This window comes from Zonotrichia leucophrys, chromosome 4 (genome assembly GCF_028769735.1).
Source record: "Zonotrichia leucophrys gambelii isolate GWCS_2022_RI chromosome 4, RI_Zleu_2.0, whole genome shotgun sequence".
In the NCBI taxonomy this organism is placed as follows: domain Eukaryota; kingdom Metazoa; phylum Chordata; class Aves; order Passeriformes; family Passerellidae; genus Zonotrichia; species Zonotrichia leucophrys.
In genome coordinates this window covers 67077808-67088870 of record NC_088173.1, presented here as the reverse complement: position 1 = coordinate 67088870, position 11063 = coordinate 67077808, and the positions used below count along the sequence as shown (strand labels likewise).

The following is an 11063-nucleotide window of genomic DNA, read 5'->3' as shown; positions in this document are numbered from 1 at the left end:
ATAAAATCGCATATATAAGGAAAATAATTTTTAATTTAAAACAATAATTTAAAATTAACATTTAAAAATTATTTTAATTTATAGTAGAATATCATATTTTATATAATAAATAAAATTGTTAAATAAATAAATTTATATAATAAATAAAATTGTTTATAAAGTGTATATTATAGTTTATAAAACTGGAGAACATACACCGTTTAAACATGATACACCTGTAATGTGGGTCTTACAGTGTGAAGCTTAGAGCAGGATACAGTTACCTTATTAATTACCTAAACCAGGTCTCCAGGATGCTTTGGGGTATCTCAGACCTGGCAGATGCCACACAGGAGACCTTGGCTCTTCTGCAGGGCAAGGGGGGCACCCTAAAACTGAAACTCACCCTTATCCTACTGATTTTAGCTTGGAGAGGTGAAATGAGACTTGGAGCTGGTGATGAGCCTACACTGAGTAATTCAGCTCAGAAACAGAGTTGTTGGTTCCTGCAGAGACGTTAACAGGGTGTCCTGGGTGACGTTATGATGCTTGTATATCCCCATTCATCTGTTCTGTGCCTTTAAGACCGGCACTGAAGAGTGGAAGTTTTGTTTGGGTTTCTCTTATCAGGACACAGAGATAAGCAGTACACAGAGCTGTTTTTTTTTACTTCCAGCTTGGGCTTGCTGCTTTTGCTTGCTGCTTTTGCTTGCTCTCTTTTTTCTGCTCTTGCTTCTGCTCTGCTTTCTGCCTCTGCTTATTAGCTAGTTCTAGTAAACAGTCCACATTGCTTCCTGGACTGTTTCTCCTCTCCTGTTCCTGTGACCATCTCGAACCTGCTCCGGACTGGGACCCGGGAACACCAAGGGTTCGGCTGCAGCGGCTGGCCCAGCGCCAGAGGGACTGAGAACAGAGCAACCACCCCCGAAAGAGACTTTCTGATTTTGCCATCTTTCTCAGAGCGGTGTCATCGGGTATTGTTCATTTTGTGTGCTGGGGGGTGCGGGGCCAGTCAAATAAACAGGTTCTTTCCACCTCTCTCCGAGGAATTTTTTCCCGAACCGGTTGGGGGGAGGGGCCGTGTGGGTTTCGCTTTCTGGAGGGGCCCTCCTTTGCAGATTCTTTAACAAATTTGCCCTAAACCAGGACACAGGGCCAGGTGGTGCCGCAGGTTCAGGAAGGAGATCTTTGGAGCTGGCAGCCCCAAAGGCAGCTCTGGGCAGCCTGAGCTGGGCTCATTTCAGTGCACTCAGGCTTTGCTGCCTTCCCCAGCCACCAACGAGCTCAGGGACCACAGCCCACCCAAAAGTTCTGCCAGATGGATCCCCGAGGAACAACTCTCCCCTCAGCTGTTCTCTCCTGGGTTTTCAGAGCTGTTCACTTGGAGTTTGGCTTTCTCTGGAGCACTGGGACAAAGAATTAGGAATTCTCTGGTCACACACAGCATTATGAGTTAGCTCCTTGCCATCACAGGAGCCTCAGTTACTGAGGTTGTGCCCATTTCTATTTCCCAGCGGTTTGGTTGCCTGTGGAGATGAAAGCTTGAGTTTTCAAAGTCACCTGGGAGAATATAAAAAGGAAGAAATGACTTGCAATTCCCAGCAAGCCAAATTAAATTATCTAATCACCCCTTCTGGCCTCAAACCCTGTGAAACCACATGAAAATAATAGAACAAGAACTTGCCTGTGCGACTGCTAACAAAAAGAAATGTTTCTGGTTCAGCTGCAGATAATGACTTTGACATCATCTCTGAACTCTTGGCTTTGCAGATGTCAGAAGCTTAACAGCTTGAGGAAGGTTTGATCTCTGATTCCAGCTTTTATCTGCGGAGGTGGGAGACCAGGAAGCACTGAGTGCAAAGCTGCCAGGAAAGGGCTGCTCGAGTCAGCAACTTGCAGCCCTTCCACTGTGACTGAGATTGATTTCGAGTCTCAGCCTTCCAGGGGGAAAGCAGCACGTCAGGACCAAGCTGCCTCCTCACCCTGGACTCTGCAGGAACCCGGGAGAAATGTTGCCTCCAGGTTTTCTGGGACTGGGCTCTTCAATGGAGGGAAAAACAGTAAAAGAAACCACTTGGTTTAATGACGACTGTGGGGAAAAATGGGATTCTGAATTGCAGTGGATGTTACAAATCTGCTATCTCAACAGAGCATGTAAAAATAAATGAAATTGTAACATAATTGCTCTAGATTTTCTATTCTCTCAATTAATTTTGCTTTCATGTTCACTGACACTCGTGCCATGCTGCAGCATTGTGCTTTGAAACGTTCCTGCCCCACTCCAGGAGGTCTGCTGGGGTGATGTCTCTGGCACAGAAGTCAAAACTCTCCAAATTAATTGCTCCTTTTCATCCCCTAATTAGAACCATGCTAATTTCCTTCAACATCATTATTCTATAAAAAGCCACTCTTTCAGCTCCACGTTGTTGATGTGGGAGATGGAAATCAAAGGAGGACCAGTAAAGAGGATGCACCACAGGCAGCAAAGAGACTCTCACTGCTCTGCATCATTTTCTAGGATTTAAAGCAACAAGATTTTCCTGATAATTCCACAAATTCTTGCACAATTTCCCCCTTTCCTGGTGGGAAACCAGACCAACACTTACTAAACCCCATTAGTGGAAAGTTCTTCCTCAGCTGGCCTGTGCCACTGGGTGCTGTAAGAAATTTCTGCCTAAAGAGAAATAAAAGTAATCAAAGCCACATGCAGGATATGAGATTGAGTCTTAAATAGTTAAATTCTGGCTCCTCATACATAAGGGTAGATTTTCAAAGCTCAGGTTCATTTCTGGGGTGTCGTTGTTAGCTTGGCCATGCAGGTATTTTGCCAAATATGTTTGATTATCTCTGTTCTGAAACTGAAATGGTTATTGTAAAGAAAAGACCCACCTTCAAAGTTGGAATGTGAAAGGTCAAACATAAGGAGAATATTCAATTCAGGAAACAAAGATGCCTATTTAGAAATTAAGGACCAAACATGCTTTAAGGCAAATGACTTTTTGGGACAAAGTGCAATTTAGTCTTTACTTATTTTCATATTTCTTCATAGTTGCCATGAGAATATTTTAATAACCTCTGTAGAGTTTAAAATTATGCAGGTAATTGCTTAAAGTAATTTTAGTGCTATTAAAGATAACAAACCTCTTGTGTGAAACACTTTGCTAAGCAACGATCAGCAGAAAAGGGGTAAAGATATTTTTATTGCAAATTTGAGCTCTTTTTATAGGTGAGCTGAAGTGAGAATATAATTACATTATCTATGAAATAAAAGGTGTGCAGGTATTCAAACACCTACCATCTCAATCTTGGGTTGAGTCATGCAGAAAACAGAGCAGAATTTTAAGCAGATCCCTTTCTCCTATTCAGCAGCCTGTGTGTGATCTCTGAATCCACCCCCAGTTTGCACTGATAATGTTTAAATTGCAACTTTATTCATCGCAGCACATTCATAATACCTGAAACAGAATTCCTCCCAGATTACTTGGGAGACACTCGGAGAAACGAGACAGTATAAATCCTGCATACTCTGCTTTCATTTCTTTTCCTGGCTTTCTTGATCATGATTTCTACAAAACCATTTCCTCCTTTTTGCCTCTAATTCATGAAAAATGTGTCAGAGAAATTGGTGTAGAAGAAGTTTGAGGCTTTGATAAAACCAGTCCCACAAAAGCTGGAAGGCCCCAAGTGAGCCATAATAAAATTATTATGTCCTGCTAATGAGCTTTAAGAATCCTTAGAACAAACAACAGAACTTGCATTTTTTTGTCTCTTTCAGGCTTGTTTAAGGAATGCAAGTGACACAAGCAAAGCATGATTTCACTCTTATCCAACTGACAGTCAGGTTAGCCAGGAGCTGTTCTGCTGACCCACAAGAAATCCCAGTTGAAACAGATCCTGGATATTTTGAGGTGTTGGATTCAAAGCCTGATGGGAGCTGGATGCTGGTTTTTTTGTTCCCTGCCTTCCTTGTATGTGTTCTTCAGCTCTTGGTCCTGAATCATGAGGGGATCTTCAGTGCTGACCTGCTCCAAGGAATATGGGAAACAAGCTGGGCAGCAGTTGCCAAAGCAGCCTGGAAAAGGAGAAAGAGAAACATGAAAATATCAGTTTATCTAGAAACCAAATCACATTTCTGTGACTGCCACAGCTCTGCTACCACCTGGGACATGCTCTGGGTGAGTATTGGCCCAGACACTCTACAATAACTTCTTGCAAACTGAAAAGTCAAGGAAGGCTTCCTCTACCCTTTTTTATTATGAGCCATTTCCCTCTCCTAAAACAGACCAAAGAGCATTTCAGAGCCTGCTGCTCACAGCAGGAATTTACTTCCTTCCCCTTATTTTCCTTTACCCTCTCCCTATTTATTTTTTCACCCCTCAGAGCAATGTTTCAAGGTGGAAAACAACTATCTTCCAAACCTCTTGAAGGGGGGAAATAAATTATTTCTTTCCCATTCTCCTCAATGAGCAAGATTGATTTTTTTAGCCATTAGCTGCTGTGAGCTGCATGTTAATAATGAGCCTACAGTATAGGAAATAATGATGGATATTTTCCGTGTGCACATATGGGTAGCCAAGCATTATTTCCCTCCATGGGCTCCCTGGAATGGCTCCTACCTGCAGGGACCTGCCATTTGGGACACATCCATCCCTTACTGTGCCGTCCTTTCACTGGAGCTCAATGTATGGGGTGGCCTCAGTTCACAGAATTAATGCCAAATCGCCATGATTTGGGGAATTTCCCCTCTTTTTCATATCTATTTTTGACATTGGAGGAGCTGTATTCTTGTAGTTTTCCCTCCTGATCTGGTCTCGTTGAACTTAAAAGGTAAAATTCCTTTTTGGTTGCTTTGGTTTGGTATTTTTGGGGGGGGTTGTTTGTTTGTTTTTGTTTGGGTTTTTTTGTTGTTGTTGTTTTTTTTTTTTGCTGCAAAGTTTAATCCCTGAATATTTGCCACATGCAGGTGTTCCTGACTAGGGCAAGAAGCCCCTAGGAAAGTCACAGAGCCAATTGTATTAAGTAATGGAGGGAAAAAAATTAAAATTTTTCAATATATATTTTTCCATTTTCCTTCAATCCTGTCTCCAGAAAAAAAAAAAAAAATATCAGCCCTGAAGAAGAACTGAATAATATCTGCAAGTAATGACTCAACAGTTATAATTTTACAGGTTGGTATTTCTGCCAAAGCAAGGAGTCAGTGAAGAATTGCTGGGTGCTCTTCCTCTTCTCCTTCACATCTCAAGCAGTAAATGTGCATGGGTGGATCAAGCTGAGCACCCTTCTAAGGCACTGCTCAGTCTCATCTGAGGATTAATAATGCTGAACTGCAGAGCATTATCCTGGACTGTGGGGGAACAGAATGTAAGAAAATAAAGTTATTGCAAAAGGTGATCTCACCCCTGAAGAGTTGCAGCTGCACTAATTACCAAAGATTAGGAACAGGCCTGCCCTTAACAGGTCACAGCTGTGTCCAGTGAGGTTGAGTGCTATAAATGAGTGGGTTAGTTTGGGATTGGTGTTTGTTGGATGTGCTGTGAAGAAGGAGTCAGTGCTGCAAGGAGCTGCCCATGAGAAATCAGCAAGAAGGAATGGGAGCTTTTGTAATAGGATGACAGCAGTGGATGGTGAGGGATCTGACTGAACGCTGGTGCACAGCTCCAAAATCAGAGATGTTTCCAAAAGAACATCCTCCCCCAGAGGGATTTCAATGTGTTCTAGTACTGGCCAAATGCTAGTGCACCCACTGGAATATATTTAAATATTCCTTGTTGTGAGATAGGGTTAGGAGGAAGGCAAAGTGCCCTGTCACAGGCGTTTCCCAGGGAGAGATCTGAGGCATAAATCTCCAGAAATAAAGCAAAGGATTTGTTAGAAAGATTTGATCCTGAGCAATGAAGCAACAACCTCAGTGACAAGGACTAACAGGGATGTGCCTTTACCTTCTGTTCTTGGAGAGATTGAAAAGAATTTTCAGCCACCAAAAGCTATGTTTTAATAAAATATAAGTTAAAATAGTTAACTTTTCTAATAAGGAAAGCCTAAAGAGAGTAGATTGGTCATCATTGAAATGAATGAAGCAATGCAATAATTCCTCCCTGCCCAACAGGTCCCTGCTGGGAGTGCTGAGGCTGCAGGTAAAGGGCAAAGCTCTGGATCCAGATGTGGATAACTGGATGGATGTGGAAAACTGCTAGTTTTGACACAAGAAATTGCTGAATATATTAAATAACAACATGAGAAACCAATAAATCTGCAGGTAGTGCTGTGAGGAGTGGCCAGATTGGCTGGATGCCTGGATGGGAACGCCAGGAGCCTTTTGGGGATCCAAGTGTATCCAGGACAGCAGCAGCAGCACCTGAGGAACTAAATCAGCAATGCTGCCAAAAAATGAGACTGAAAATATCAGAAATAGCAAATAACCATACAGAAACCGGCAAGTTTTGGGATGGACACAGCAAAATTGTGATCACTGGAAAAAAACAAGTGAGTACATGTGGGTGGGTTACTTGGGAAGGAATGAGGGTGGAAAGGAGGAAAGTGGGGACCCATTGTAGCCACACCTTTATTCCATAATCAGGAGGGACTTGGGGGGTCTGAGAGAAAATGGGGTTGCTCCCACCTAACACCAACAGCCCTTCACAACCCTTGAATGGGCAAGAGAAAGCAAAGATTGCTTTGCATATCTTTGTCAGACGAAAATCTCCACAACATTGAAATATTCTGACTGCTTTTATTTTTCCCCCTGTCCATCCATGCTCAGACTATCCCATCTCCTCTTCCCAAGAGGATAAATTTAAAACCTACTGCCAAAACCCAGTGCAAGTCTGTTTTTTAGAATGGGGTGATGGTGTTTGTGTGGCTGTAGCCACAAGAGGAAGATCTTGTGAAGGAAGTCAAGGCAGGAGCTGTGGATTTGGAGATCACCAGGATGTCCCACTCTGTACACCAGGCACACACTCTCACACCCCACAAAAACAAGATTCTCAGTCTTGCTAAATCATTTTCAGTAAGGCATTTCTGTTCTCCTGGTTAATTTTGGAGTTTTCCTGGTTCAGTTTGGAATTTTCTTCACTGCAGGTACAATATTCCAATATTCTCCCCTTCTCTTGGCCCTGATGCACTCCCTTCTCTCTAGTGACCAACACAACCCCAAGTAAAGCAAAACCAGCAGCACTTCCAGCTTTTTGCCAGCCATGATTTACTTGACAAAGGAGCAGCTCCATGAGCATTTTGAGGAGGCTCCTGACACTTTGAGGTGACTTTGCCTAGGGAAAAATGTCAGTATAGGACAGAGCACCCATCTGATCCAAACAGGTCATGCTTTCAAGTTTGTTTTTTGTATGTGTGTGGCTTTTTGTGGTTTTACTTTTCCCTGTTATTTTTCTTTCTAATTTTCAAATGAAAAAGAATAACCAAGTGCTAAATAATGGGTAATAACTCTCACTTTATATTCCCATCAGTGTGCTGGTAATTGTCCCCTCCTTCCTCTGAAAATAAGACACAGAAACAATAAGGTCTGGAGGTAAGATTGTAAGTGCCAATTATTATTTTTTTCTATGCACTGGGAGATTTCAGCCTGGACCTGACAGCCACCATTGAGTTATGTGCCACTTGAGCAGGCGTCCTGGTGCCATTTGCAGGGACATGTGGCTTGATGAGGCTTTTATGAGCAATTACACAATGGTGTAATTTACAGCATGAGCCTGGCACCCACAGCATGCAGCAGGACACACACAGCAGAGGGGCACAGCAGGGAGAGGGGAAATCAGGAAAACACAGCACAGCCCAGGCAGCATCCCCAAAAACCAGCAGCTGGGCAGGCAAACCACATGAGATCCACTCTGAGAGCTGAGGGAGGCTGTCCTCACCTCAGAAGCTCATTTTAATGCTGGGAGACAAATTAACACTGGCCACTTCACCTTTGCAAGGCAGAACTGGAGCATTTCTGAAACCACAGCAAGTTTATTGACATTTAAGTTCTTCAACTCACTCCCCATTAAATCTTTGTACCAAAAGCCATAATGATGATGGCTATTATTATTATTTGTCATCACAGTAGCAGCATTTTGTGAGCAGCCAGGGGCTCAATTGCATTGCAAAGTTTAGCCCTTACTTGTATTGATCCAGTTCTCAACCAAAAGCTATTTCTGAGATTTTTAGGTTTTTGCTTTGTATGGATCAAAGAGCTGTGGGCTGCACTAGAGTCAACCCTATGCTGGGAAGTTGTGATGGGCTGTTTAAAACTTACATCTCATGGATTGAGACATCTTCCAGAGCTTGTGCTGAAAGCCAAGCCAAAACCTCAATTTCTCTCAAGAAACTCCACCTGAAGAGCCCCTGAAGCCAGCAAAGGTCTCACAGGTTCTCCCACTGCACATCAGCCATGCACCAGAACCAGGTTCCAGGATGTGAAGAACAGGAAAAACTCATCTGACCTGAAATCTGAGCCACCCATCTCCTCTCAGGTGACACAGTCACAGCAAATTCCCTCTGCCAGGGGTTGGGAAAAAAAGCAAATGCAAGTTCCAACCAGTGAGGCTTAAAAGAAAATGACCACAAAACAATAATGCTGCTTCTGGACCAAAATTCTTATTAGGCTCTTATGCATAGGCAGCCATCACTGATACTTGCTGTCTTTTTTTAATTTAAAAATGATCAGTTTTCTATGGTTTTTTTAAAAAATTAAAATATTAGAGGTATGGTTTTGTCCAGAAAATCTCACTAAAAAGAGGAAGGCAACAGGTGGATACTGCAGGTGGATACCAACTTCAGGGAGATCTTTATGGGCTCAAATGGGACTTGGCCATTTCCCATGGTTTATCAGCCTGATGGGTGTTTGGGGACACCCTTTCCAGCTGCATCATTTCCCTGTTCACTACATACAGAAAATAGGTGCACACCCAGTTCTCTGAACTCCTCTTCCCTGTCCCAGAGTGCTGCACAGTCATGTCTGCTTGTTTTGTGTTAAATTTCACCACATTTGTTTCACAGGATTTAGTGGGAGCCTGTTCAGAAGAGGCTGAAGTGTTGTCTCCGTATTGCTTGGGTTTATACATATCAATTTCAGCACTTTACTGAATTTCCATGATGTTCTCCTTTCACAAATGACTCAGAGCTGGGAAACTGCCTGAGGGTATAATGGAATACTACAAGATCTGAGTTTCTTTGTTTCTAGTCCCTCACTTAATAGTAGCTCACAAACAGAAGTTATTGAGCATCCAGCACCGAAAAGAGATGTTGAGGTTGCGCCCAATGTATTTTTACTGTGTTGCCCTTTTTGCTGCAAATGGGCCAATGCAAAGGGAATTCCCTCCAGTCTAGCTGCTTTGGAAGTGTGGCATAAACTATAAGTAGGTGATCACAAAAAATTAATTAAATCCCCTTGGCACGCACTGAAAAATAATCAGTGTTCTTTTTGTAGCAGACCTGACAGGTTTATAATAAGAAATGTTTCATTAAAGCAGTAAAGCTCATTGTCTGCAAATGTTGTAAAGTAAAATAAATGAGAATTAAAACTAAATCTTTATTAAGTTTTGATGAAGATTCTGTCCTTGAGCTGTAAATCCAGGGCATTTCTCTCCTAGAAAACCACTAGGAATGATGTATATGATATACCACAGATGGAATATCTTCTAGATAATGAAATCACTGAGAACTGTGGGTGAGAGTTAGAGCTGAATTTGTTCTACCTCCTCCCAAACTGCCAAGCTCAGGAGTCCATGGATGACCTTGCATGTGTAGGGATGAATCCCATCTTCTTCATGGCCAACAAAATAGACAGGTCCTTCCACAATGAATTTAATTTGTTCTGAGACGGACAAAGAAAGCTACCCCACCCCAAAATCCACCTGTCAGCCCTTTGGTAAGACCTCTCTTAACTCAAAGTGAGCACTTATGTATTTCCAGGAAAAGAGATAGAAAAGCCATTTCAGAAAGGAATTAAATTATTCTGTATCTAGAAGATGGTGAGGTTGAAATGGGAAACATGGTGGAAAAACTGGTGAGAGGATGAGATGTGGATGAAAAATGATTCTTCTGAAATGAGGCTTCCCCTGCCCAGCAAAGAGAGCTGAGGGGACCTAATTCCTCTTGGCTGTAACAAGAGACAGAGAAAAGCACCCTGAGGCTGAAGGAAAACACTGACAAAAAGAAAAATTGCTGGAAAATTGGCCATTAATATATTTAAACTGGCAATTAGAAACAACTTCCACTAAGTCAAGTCCCAGCTGGAGATTAAAGAAGAGAAGGAAAAAAAAAAACCTCTTAAAGACAGAGCTTCACCCTCTCTGAGAGGAGGGTTTGAGGTGCTGGTTTTCATTACAGGCAATTTGACACACGAGACCAATCCCAGCCTCACTCTGCTGTGTTCTCCAACACTGCCAGTGCTGCCATCACAACAACTGAAAATTGAGGGCACTCAGCACTGGCCAGTCCCAGATTCCAGGGCAGCACACAACTCCAAGGCTCAAATTTGCTTTTCTCAATTGCTGAAAGTATTGGCTCATCAGAATCTGGGCAGGGCATCCCCTGGCCCTGTTCATTTCCTTCAGAAATAACTTCTCAGCAAACACATTTCCACTTTACAGTGGAGTCCCAGGAAAGTCCTGGATTGCTGTTTTACTTTTCTCACCTGCCCAAGCAAACAAATTGTAGCTGCTGATTGCTCGGGCTGCAGTGGCTCCCTTTGGAAGGATTACAATGACAGCAGAAGGGGCTGATGAAAACTGTGACAATTCCCTCTTCCCCCAGCTGATTTGGAGCAGCAAACGTTAATGCTAAAATGTACAAATGGCTCTGCATGCAATTTTAATATGATTATCATATGAGAAAAAGAAAGGCCATCTGTGGAAGTAGGAGATCTTAATGGGAGATTTAATTGACTTCATTTATCTGAGGGGAGATACACGTGTTCCAGGACCTCCAAACCAGTCAGGTTGACACCTTGGCTGTGCTAGAATTAATGGTTTGCTTGATGGAGGGTGCAGCACACCTGAGGGATTGTGGCTGTCAAATCCCCCTCTGAACAGGGAAAAGCAAAGTTATAAATCACCTTTATCGCCAAGATGATGATTAAGGACAGAAAG

The 11063-nt window shown here is 42.6% G+C and overlaps 1 long non-coding RNA gene across 1 annotated transcript; it reads left to right on the top strand.

The window, feature by feature from the left end:
* The first annotated feature begins 5522 nt into the window (after positions 1-5522).
* Positions 5523-9821, top strand: LOC135447516 (uncharacterized). Its single transcript, XR_010440174.1, has 4 exons — positions 5523-5603; positions 6086-6113; positions 6236-6462; positions 7440-9821. It is a non-coding gene; the product is annotated as an uncharacterized LOC135447516 (long non-coding RNA).
* The last annotated feature ends 1242 nt before the right edge of the window (positions 9822-11063 follow it).